This window comes from Chanodichthys erythropterus, chromosome 17 (assembly GCF_024489055.1).
Source record: "Chanodichthys erythropterus isolate Z2021 chromosome 17, ASM2448905v1, whole genome shotgun sequence".
NCBI lineage: Eukaryota > Metazoa > Chordata > Actinopteri > Cypriniformes > Xenocyprididae > Chanodichthys > Chanodichthys erythropterus.
This window is the reverse complement of record NC_090237.1, coordinates 11,747,732-11,758,549: the sequence shown is the minus strand read 5'-3', so window position 1 is coordinate 11,758,549 and position 10,818 is coordinate 11,747,732.

Genomic DNA, 10,818 nt, shown 5'->3' with positions numbered 1-10,818 from the left:
GCATAGTTGAATAACAAGTGTTCAGTACATGGAAAAGACATACATTGAGTTTTAAACTCCATTGCTTCCTCCTTCTTATATAAATCTGATTTGTTTAAAAGACCTCCGGAAAACAGGCGAATCTCATCATAACACCGACTGTTACGTAACAGTCGGGATCATCAATATGTATGACCCAAATATTTGCATATGCCAGCTCATGTTCAAGGCATTACACAAGGGCAGCCAGTATTAACGTCTGGATCTGTGCACAGCTGAATCATCAGACTAGGTAAGCAAGCAAGAACAACAGCGAAAAATGGCAGATGGAGCAATAATAACTGACATGATCTATGATATCATGATATTTTTAGTGATATTTGTAAATTGTCTTTCTAAATGTTTCGTTAGCATGTTGCTAATGTACTGTTAAATGTGGTTAAAGTTACCATTGTTTATTACTGTATTCGCGGAGACAAGAGAGCCGTTGTTATTTTAATTTTTAAACACTTGCAGTCTGTATAATTCATAAACAAAACTTCCTTAAGAATAAAACGTAAACATCAAAATAAATACTTAACTCAGATAATTCGAAGCATGCATACAGCATGCATGACGAACATCTTGTAAAGATCCATTTGAGGGTTATATTAGCTGAGTGAACTTTGTAAATGCACTGTATTATAGTCGAGAGCTTGGGAGGGCAGGGAGGGAGAGATTTAAAGGGGCCGCACAGCCTGAATCGGTGCATAGTTAATGATGCCCCAAAATAGGCAGTTAAAAAAATTAATTAAAAAAAATCTATGGGGTATTTTGAGCTGAAACTTCAGACACATTCAGGGGACACCAGTGGTCTCAAACTCAATTCCTGGAGGGCCACAGCTCTGCACAGTTTTGCTCCAACCCTAATCAAACACACCTGATCCAGCTAATCAAGGTCTTCAGGATTACTAGAAACTTCCAAGCAGGTGTGAGTTGGAGCTAAACTGTGCAGAGCTGTGGCCCTCCAGGAATTGAGTTTGAGACCACTGCCTTAGACTTATATTACATCTTTTGAAAAGATGTTCTACGGCACCTTTAAGTAATATTACTAAACAATTTAATATATGCTTGGACTTTAATATAACGCTAATTTAAGCGTTTTAATAAAGCATGTTAAAGTTTATTGAAAAAAAAAAAAACCCCACGGTTGTATTAGAAAGTGACAAATAATAATAACAATATTATTGTATTATTTTCTTACTTGCATTATCCATTTATTTTTCATTTAATGCATTTTGTGTCTAGAGATTTAGGAGCGGGCCAAACGGTCCTGATTCGTGTTTGTTGAATCTGCCAACTTTAAGAGACAAGTTTGGTCATTTGTGATTCTTGCAAAACTGTTTCTGAAAGCATGATGCCATGAACTTTGCAAACAGAGGTTTTGTGCTTGTTTTTACAAATTGAGGTAAGAGATAAAATGATTTTCTGTGGTTTCCTGCTTCTATCGACATCATCTACAGAGTTTAACTTGTTTTGACTCTAGAACATTCTTTTAAAAGAGAGTTGAATAAAGAATTAAACTGCCACAGTTAATGATGCTGGATGTAAATGTAACAGATGAGCTGTAGTGTTTCACTTCAACATATCGAGCATATGCTCATTTGTCAGTGCAGCCTATCAGTATTGGCAGCCCTAATGGATTCACAGTCTCTGTCATTACGCTGGAGGCTGTGGAGTCAGATGAGAAGTAAATTCGGGTGAGACACCTAGGATGACATATTCTCCTGACAGTAACAGGGAACTTGAGGATGACATGTCCCAGAATGCATCAGTTCCAACTCATATATTTTCTTTCTTCTTACCTTCTCATTTTGGACTCAGGTTGTCATGTTTGGACTCGGGATGCCACAAACACAGATAACACCATCTCATGATTTTTTTCTGTAAAAATAATTAATTTTGCTGGTGTCAGCATTGGAAGTGTGCAAATACAAAGCATGAAATGAAATGAAAGTGTAAAGAAGTACTATAAACATAACAGTCATTCAGATCTACTCTGGAGAAAGTATTGTACTATAATGATTCTGCCTTCAAATAGTCTGAAGAAGTTGAACTGAGTTTGTAAATTTAAAATTATAATAGTAATAATAGTACTTTTTAATTTCCTTAAATATTTATTGCTAGCATATCAATGTGTGTAATTGACTTGTATCTATATATATATATATATATATAAATTTATATATATATATATAAAACAATATATATATATATATATATATATATATATATATATATATATATATATATATATATATATATATATATATGGTTTTATATATATATATATAAATTTATATATATATATATAGATACAAGTCAATATATATACACAGTACAGTCCAAAAGTTTGGAACCACTAAGATTTTTAATGTTTTTAAAAGAAGTTTCGTCTGCTCACCAAGGCTACATTTATGTAATTAAAAATACAGTAAAAAACAGTAATATTGTGAAATATTATTACAATTTAAAATAACTGTGTACTATTTAAATATATTTGACAAAGTAATTTATTTCTGTGATGCAAAGCTGAATTTTCAGCATTACTCCAGTCTTCAGTGTCACATGATCCTTCAGAAATCATTCTAATATGCTGATCTGCTGCTCAAGAAATTTTCAATTTATGATTATTTTCAATGTTGAAAACAGTTGTGTACTTTTTTTTTTCAGGATTCCTTGATGAATAGAAAGTTCAAAAGAACAGCATTTATCTGAAATACAAAGCTTCTGTAGCATTATACACTACCGTTCAAAAGTTTGGGGTCAGTAAGAATTTTTATTTTTATTTTTTTGAAAAGAAATTAAAGAAATGAATACTTTTATTCAGCAAGGATGCATTAAATCAATCAAAAGTGGCAGTAAAGACATTTATAATGTTACAAAAGATTAGATTTCACATAAACACTGTTCTTTTGAACTTTCTATTCATCAAATAATCCTGAAAAAAAAATATTGTACACAAATATTTTGTATAATTGTACACATTAAATGTTTCTTGAGCAGCAGATCAGCATATTAGAATGATTTCTGAAGGATCATGTGACACTGAAGACTGGAGTAATGATGCTGAAAATTCAGCTTTGCATCACAGGAATAAATTACTTTGTGAAATATATTCAAATAGAAAACAGTTATTTTAAATTGTAATAATATTTCACAATATTACTGTTTTTACTGTATTTTTAATTAAATAAATGTAGCCTTGGTGAGGGCAAGGCACATTTATTTATAGAGCACATTTCAAACAGCTACTGCTGACCAAAGTGCTGTACAATCAGTTCAGACAATATAAAATACATAAACACATCCACGGACACAAACACATCGTAAAAAAAAAAAATCATAAAATTACATTTAACCAAAAGCCAAAGAGAAGAAATAAGTCTTTAGTGAAGATTTAAAACTATCAATAGTGGAAGACAACCTTAGGTGTTCCGGCAAATCATTCCACAGACGTGGAGCAGCAACAGAAAAGGCACGATCACCTTTTAATTTCAGTCTAGATCGTGGCACAGTGAGCATCAACTTGTTCGAGGACCTTAAAGATCTAGAACATTTGCGGTGGAGAAGGTCTGTAATGTATTGAGGAGCTTGACCATTTAACCCCTTAAACACATACAGCAATATCTTGAACTTGACACGGTATTCGACCGGCAACCAGTGAAGCGAAGCAAGAACAGGTGAAATATGATCCCTCTTTCGGGTACCAGTAAGGAGCCTGGCAGCAGCGTTTTGTACCATTTGTAGGCGGGATAAGGAAGACTTAGCCACCCCAAGATACAGCGAGTTACAATAATCCAGCCTCGATGAAATAAAGGCATGAATCACTGTCTCCAAATCTTTTACTGTTAAAAATGCTTTTAATTTCGCAATAGATCTCAAATGATAAAAGCTACTCCTCACCACTGAGTTAATTTGTTTGTCAAATTTAAGGCCGTCATAAAAGATCACTCCCAGATTTTTGGTATAAGCATGAGAATTCTCACGTAAAGGACCCAGTTGTTTTTTAATCTGTATATTAGAAGCTGGTGATCCAAAAACTACAATTTCGGTTTTAGAGTCATTCAATGTTAAAAAATTAGCTGCCAGCCAGCCTCTTACCTCCTCGAGACTGTTCAACAAAGACTTTGTCATAATTATCGTCTCGGTTACGTATGTAACCCTCGTTCCCTGAAGGAGGGAACGGAGACGTACGTCAGTAGTGACCGACGAATTGGGATATCGCTTAGAGAGCCCTATCATCTTCGTGTAAACTAAAACAAGCCAATGGAATTGGCGTGCGATATTTGCATAATGCGCACCGCCCCCGACAGGTGTATATAAATAGGAAGCAGATGCAATCGCACTCTGTTTTTCGCTGAGGAGACAACTGGTGTCCGCACTACAGCGAGGGTACAGAAACTGTGGCGACGGGACGTACGTCTCCGTTCCCTCCTTCAGGGAACGAGGGTTACATACGTAACCGAGACGTTCCCTTTCAGTCGGTCACGTTCGACGTACGTCAGTAGTGACCGACAATTGGGATCCCAACTAAGCGCCACAGTTACGAAACCCCTTCCGGTGCCCAGCGCAAGCTCAGCCGCCCATAGCACCGGCTGGCGGTGAAGGGGGCGAGCTTACACCGAGAGAGTCTACTGCTGTCTAACCACTACCCACTAAGTAAACTAGACACACTGGGGAAGGCGAACCCGTAAGGGACGCTGCGGAAACCACTACCTACCCAATGGGGGAGGAGTTTACGTGGGAATACACATATGGACTGGCCCGGAGGGGCAGTACGCATATGGAGTCCCTGGGATGGCTCCACCTGGTTAGGGGAGACTCATCTGACAGGTGACAGCAGAGCTGGCTCTGCTAAGGGAAAGACACGGACTCGGCCCGTAGGGAGTTTTAAACCGTGGAAAATACACATATGGGACCGCTCACGTAGAGGGGTCACGACATATGGGCCCCAGCCAACAGACAGCGTCAGCGACGGATGTAGGCCTGGCATCAGACACTCCGCAATGTCCGAGCCGAAGGGGGAGGCGGAGGAACTCGACAGGGTTCACCAAGCGGGGAACACGACTGGAGTGAAAGTATGCACGTATCCGGCCAGTGGCGGGAATGGCATTGCAAGCCGACACTTAGAGTGGGTACAACACGTCTACCGACTAGTGGATGCGAGTACACGCGAGGATACCGGCTCTACACGTAGGCTATAAAACCTAGCGAACGTGTTAGGTGTCGCCCAGCCCGCAGCTCTACAGATATCTGTCAGCGAGGCGCCATGAGCCAGCGCCCAGGAAGAGGCCACCCCTCTGGTGGGAGTGGGCTCTCAACCCGGCGAGGCAAGGCACGCCCTGGGATTCATACGCCAAGGCGATGGCATCCACTATCCAGTGGGCCATCCTCTGCTTGGAGACAGCCTTTCCCTTCTGCTGGCCTCCGTAACAGATGAAGAGCTGATCTGAGGTCCTGAAGCTTCGCGTTCTGTCCACGTAAACGCGCAGAGCGCGGACGGGACAGAGCAAAGCTAGGGCTGGGTCTGCCTCCTCCGAGAGCAGCGCTTGCAGGTTCACTACCTGATCTCTGAAGGGAGTGGTAGGAACCTTGGGCACGTATCCAGGCCGGGGTCTCAGGATGACGTGAGAAGCACCGGGCCCGAATTCTAGGCACGTTTCGTCGACCGAAAATGCATGCAGATCCCCTACCCTCTTCAGGGAAGCCAATGCAACCAGAAGAACCGTCTTAAGAGACATTAGTTTCAGGTCGACTGATTGCAAAGGTTCGAAGGGATGACCCCGGAGAGCTGTGAGAACCAGGGTCAAATCCCAAGAGGGTACGGAGGAAGGGCGAGGAGGATTCAGTCTCCTGGCCCCCTCAGGAATCTGACGATCAGATCGTGTTTCCCCAGGGACTTACCCTCAACTGCATGGTGATGTGCGGCAATGGCGGCAACATACACCTTGAGGGTGGAGGGAGACAGCCTTCGCTCCAACCCATCTTGCAGAAAGGAAAGCACGGATCCGACCGAACATGATCGGGGGGTCCTCTCGGCGAGAGGCGCACCATTCGACGAACAGGTTCCACTTCAGCGCGTAGAGATTCCTAGTGGAAGGAGCTCTAGCGGAAGTGATGGTGTCTACGACCGCTTGCGGGGAGGATCACTCAGAACCTCCGCATCCCGTCCAGGGACCACACGTGGAGGTTCCACAGATCGGGAGGCGGGTGCCACAGGGTGCCCCGTCTCTGAGTCAGGGTGTCCTTCCTCGGAGGAATCGGCCAGGGAGGTGCTGTCACGAGGAGAATGAGGTCTGAGAATCAGGTCCGAGTGGGCCAGTACGGAGCCACTAACAGAACCTGCTCCCCGTCCTCCCTGACCTTGCACATGAATAGTGCGAAGGCTCACTGGGGGAAGCGCATGTTTGCGCAGACCCGGGGGCCAGCTGTGTGCCAGGGCATCCGTGCCAGGCGTGCCGCCGGTCAGGGAATAAAACCACTGGCGGAGGGCAGTTTCCGGGGAGGCAAGCAGGACTACCTGGGCCTCGCCGAACCGCTGCCAAATCAGCTGGACCGCCTGGGGGTGGAGCCGCCACTCGCCCGCAAGTAGATGCTGCCGTGACAGCTCGTCGGCTGCACGGTTGAGCACACCTGAGACACGCGTGGCCCGAAGGGACCTCAGATCCTTCTGACTCCACAACAAGAGATGGCGGGCGAGTTGCAACATGCGACGGAAGCGTAGACCACCTTGACGGTAGGTGTACGCAACGGCCGCAATGCTTAGTGAGCGGACTAGAACGTGCTTGCCTGACAACAGCTCCTTGAAGCGGGCCAGCGCAAGACGAACCGCGCTAGCAACTCGAGGCAATTGGTATGCCAATGCAGCTGAGGCCCCGTCCAAAGACCTGTCACTGCATGCCCGTTGTACGTGGCCCCCCATCCCGTGGCAGAGACATCTGTGGAGACCACAGCGTGCCTGGACACTCGTTCGAGGGGTACTCCGGCCCACAGGAACGAAGGGTCCAACCACCGGATAAGGGTGCGGCGGCAGCTCGGTGTCACGGGGACACGGAGCGTGCCGCACTGCCACGCCCATCTCGGGACCCGGCCGCGGAACCAGTGTTGAAGCGGTCTCATATGAAGCAATCCGAGCGGCGTTACCGCGGCTGCAGATGCCATATGCCCCAGGAGCCTCTGAAAATCTTTCAGTGGAGCCGCTGTCCTGCACTTGAGCGAGCTCAGGCAGTTCAACACCGACTGGACGCGCACCTCGGTGAGACGCGCAGTCCGTGCGACCGAGTCTAGCTCGAGACCGAAACAAGAGATCCTCTACCCGGGGGCGAGTTTGCTCTTGTCCCAGTTGACCTGAAGACCCAACCGGTTGGGAGCTACAACCATGTCGGGTAGGACTTTGTACTGACATGCCCGACCCTCGAACGCAGACCGACCTTGGAAGGGGTCTGTGTCGAGGCAGAATCGAGACATGAAAGTATGCGTCCTTCAGGTCTATTGCTGCAAACCAATCCTGGGGACGGTCCAGGATTAGCCGTAGCCCACTGCCCTTTTACGGTACAATGAAGTAGGGGCTGTAAAACCCCGACTTCATATCGGCTGGAGGGACCGGCTTGATTGTGCCCTTCGCCAGGAGGACAGCAATCTCCACCCGGAGAACAGGAGCACTGTCCAACGACACCGGAGTGAAGTGGACAGCCCTGAAGACCGGGGGACGCCGGGCGAACTGAATCGCATAGCCGAGTCTGATAGTACGAATGAGCCAACTGGACAGGCTGGGGAGCGTGCTCCATGCTTCCAGACACTGAGCCAGCAGGACCAAAGGCACCACAGACGCACCGGGGGTGGGGCAGCAAGGCAGAGAGGGACCCGACCCGGACGGCAGGGCGGCCCGGAGTGGGGTCAGACTCTGCGAGGCAGCAGTGTGCATGGGAGACGGCGCACGGGACGCGGTCTGCACCATCACACTGCCACCTGCTGGCGAATGGGGAGGGAGCTGACAGCAGCGAGGCGGAGCCTGGCACACTGGCAGACACCCCCTGTTGTGACCTGGAGTTTGAGGAAACTGCTCCTTTTGTGGCAAAGTGGGTACCGCTGGACTCCGGAGAGCCAGCGGCGGTAGATGGACAGCCGCCACAAAATCCCCCCGGCCCTCCTCCGGGGGTGGGAGAGCAGATGGAATACTCTCCCAAAGGGCAGGAACCTTCCGCTCCAGGTCGCCCGTCTCAGGGCCGAGTTTTCCCCGACCGCTTGCCACCTGGCTGGCAGAGACGGGCTGGGCACCACGTCCGCGCCCGGCACCCTGCTGTTTGGCTGGTGTAGGCTGCTGCTTTGCCAACTTAGCAGGGGCGGAGGAAGACGCAGGCGGGCGCCCTCGGCGACGAGCGGGCTGAGGCTGAGCCACGGGCGGCTGGGTGGAGGCAGCAGCGGACCGCCGTGGCATGACATGTCTGATAGCCTCAGCCTGCTTCTGTGCAGCGGAGGACTGTTGGGCACAGCTCTCCACCGCGTCGCCGAAAAGGCCGACCGGAGACACGGGGGAATCCAGGAACCGATGTTTGTCGGTCTCCCTCATGTCTGCCGAGGTCAGCCAGAGGTGGCGTTGCTGGGCTACCAGAGTAGACATCACCTGGCCAACAGAACGCGCTGTCACTTTCGTTGCCCGGAGGGCAAGGTCAGTGGCAGCGCGCAGCTCCCCAAGCAGCTGTTGGTCAGGACCTTCCTGGGGCATCTGCGACAGCGCTTTTGCCTGATAGACCTGCAAAAGGGCCACCGCGTGCAGGGCAGAGGCAGCCTGCCCACAGGCACTGTAAGCTTTCTCAGTCAGACCGGCTGAGAATTCACAGGCCTGGGACGGGAGACGCGGCTCACCGCGCCAGCCAGCGGCCGTTGGACACAACTGCGTCGCAACAGACCGCTCGACTGGCGGGATCTTCGCGTACCCCTGGCTAGCCCGCCGTCCAGGGAGGTGAAGGCGGACGAGGGACCAGGCCCTGTACGAGCCCCAAGCGGAGCTTGCCAAGACCTGGTCACCTCATCGTGTACTTCCGGGAAGAAAGGCATTGGGGGGGGACGCTGGATTTGGCCAGCGTGACCCCCGCCAAGTACCAATCGTCCAACCGAGATGGGCCGGGACAGGGTGGAGGGTTCCACTCAAGCCCGACGCACAAGGCGGCCCCGGGAGAGCACAGCCGTAAGCTCGGGATCCGACTCGGGCAACGCTACCGTCCCGGGCGGCAGCGCGTCCGAATCCTCCCCGAGGACTCAGGCTCACCTTCCGATGCAGCGATCGACATCTGATCCGCCGCCGGCACACCAAAGGTAACGGCTGGACAGTCCGTAGAGGGCCCAGCGGAAACCAACGGTGGCACGATGGGTTGCGGTGCTGATGAGGCGGCAGGGGCCCGAGGAGCGTTTCCGCTCGGCGGGGAAGCCCTGACCGTAATCCTCCGGTCACCCTTCTATACAGCGCCGTACCGTCATTCCGGTTCCCGGGGCCGGAAAAAACGGTCGTACGCGGCATAGGAGAGGGACCCCGCTTCCCTGAGACTTCAGGAAGGAGAGTCTCGACCTCAGCATCGCGATAGTCATGTTCCCGCAATGGGAACATGAACCATCCACAAAAGCTGCTTCAGCGTGCAGAATGCCCAAACCACGAGATGCAACGATTGTGCCCATCAGCAGGGACCAGGGAACGACCGCACCCATTAACGCACAGACGAAATGACATACTGTCAGGGTTCGTCTGTAAAGCTCTTTTAGAAGGGGAAGTCAACTCACTCGTGCTGAAGCACCCAGGGAGCGACGCGATGTGTCAGGTACACCACTCCCTGACACACCGAGGAACTGGCCCAAATCGCTACACACGCACACGCTCTTTGTGTTGCTGTGAAAACAGCAGTTTTCGAGCTTATAGCTCAGCTCCTCGGAGACTCGCGACCTCGCTGAACGTGCCCTTTCACCAGCACTGAAAGCTCGCTGTAAATCCTCTTCTGAGGCAATGTTTTAGAATAAAACAAACGAAGAAAGGAGTCTTCTAAAACAGGACACCAGTGAATGGCTCCGAAGCGAAAGACAGAGTGCGATTGCATCTGCTTCCTATTTATATACACCTGTCGGGGGCGGTGCGCATTATGCAAATATCGCACGCCAATTCCATTGGCTTGTTTTAGTTTACACGAAGATGATAGGGCTCTCTAAGCGATATCCCAATTCGTCGGTCACTACTGACGTACGTCGAACGTGACCGACTGAAAGGGAACCCCATTTTTTAAAGGGAGATACACCTGTGTATCATCCGCATAAAAATAATACGGAATATTGTGCTTTCAAAAAATCGAGCCTAAAGGGAGCAAATACAGCGAAAACAACAGCGGGCCCAAAATAGACCCCTGAGGTACACCACAAGTTAATGGTACAGAAGAGGAAGAGAAATTCCCAATCTCCACAGAAAATGTTCTATCAGAAAGATAGGATTTAAACCAATTCAATGCGGTACCTTTAATTCCTACACAATTTCTCAACCGCTCAAGCAAGATAGCATGATCAATTGTATCAAATGCAGCACTGAGGTCCAGAAAGAACAAAATTGCACAGTTACCCGAATCCACAACCAGCAAAAGATAATTCAACACCTTCAGCAAAGCTGACTCTGTACTGTAATGTTGTCTAAAACCAGACTGAAATTTGTCCAACAAATTATTCTCACTTAAAAATTCCGTCAATTGATGGAAAACAACCTTTTCCATTACTTTTGATAAAAATGGTAGTTTTGAAATTGGACGATAGCTATCTAAAATATAA